Below are 1,083 nucleotides of genomic sequence, written 5' to 3' on the forward strand. Positions count from 1 at the left end.
TCTGTCTCTCCCTCCCTCCCTTGCTCTCAGTCTCACCCGGTCTGTCCCTACCCTCCCTGGCTCCCTCCCTTCCCTCTCTGCCTCTAGAAGGAGGCTCCTTCAAAGTCCTTTTGGTTCTTGGAAATACTTCCTGATGGCAAAACGCGAAACCTGGGTCACTCCCCCATCAGCAGCATCCTCTGCTCGCATCCCTGAGCAACAGGGGAAATTCCACACTTCCGGTGTAGGTCAGCGCACTGCCAGCCTTGGGAGGGGCCCTGCCACGCTGACTCAGTTTCCTCGTCCGTTCAGTGGACCTAATGCACCTGCCTCATAGGTTGGTTCAAGGCCTAAATGAGAGAGCATGGGAGCAGGGCTTGGGACAGAGCCTGCACACAGCAAGGTGTTCCGTAGATGTCCTGCAGTTCGACCCCTGGGTAGGGAAGATCCCCTGGAGAAGGGAATGACTGCCCCCTCCAGTGTTCCTGCCTGGAGAATCCCACAGACAGAGGAGCCTGGTGCGCCACAGTCCTTGGGGGTCGCAAACAGTCAAACATGACTAGGCAACTGACACTTTCGGATCTGAACCAGCTTCCCTTCCCTTCCCAGCACAGCTGAACCTCATCACCCAGGCCAGGGCCAGCAGGACAGAGCCCCACAAGCACCCCCGCCTACTAGTCCAGGCTGCAGCCTCCCCTCCGCCCTTCCTCCTGCTTTCCAAGCAGAGCCCCTGCTGGGGAGCTAAACCCTCCTCAGGTGCCCTAGATGGGGCTACCCGACACCTGGACCACTGGCCAAGTGGTGATTTACTTGTAGAATCAATATGAAATACCATTAAAATTTTAGTTCTGGCCCCACTAGCTACAGTTCAAGTGCCGACAGCCACATGTGGTTATTGTACCAGACATGCCCATCATTCCAGAAGGTTCAGTTCAGTTCAGTTCAGTTGCTCAGTCGTGTCTGACTCTTTGCGGCCCCATGAACTGCTGCAGCACGCCAGGCCTCCCTGTCCATCACCAACTCCCAGAGTCCACCCAAACTCATGTCCATTGAGTCAGTGATGCCATCCAACCACCTCATCCTCTGTCGTCCCCTTCTCCTCCT

This window comes from Bison bison, unplaced genomic scaffold (assembly GCF_000754665.1).
Source record: "Bison bison bison isolate TAMUID 2011002044 unplaced genomic scaffold, Bison_UMD1.0 scf7180017847012, whole genome shotgun sequence".
NCBI classification, from domain to species: Eukaryota; Metazoa; Chordata; class Mammalia; order Artiodactyla; family Bovidae; genus Bison; species Bison bison.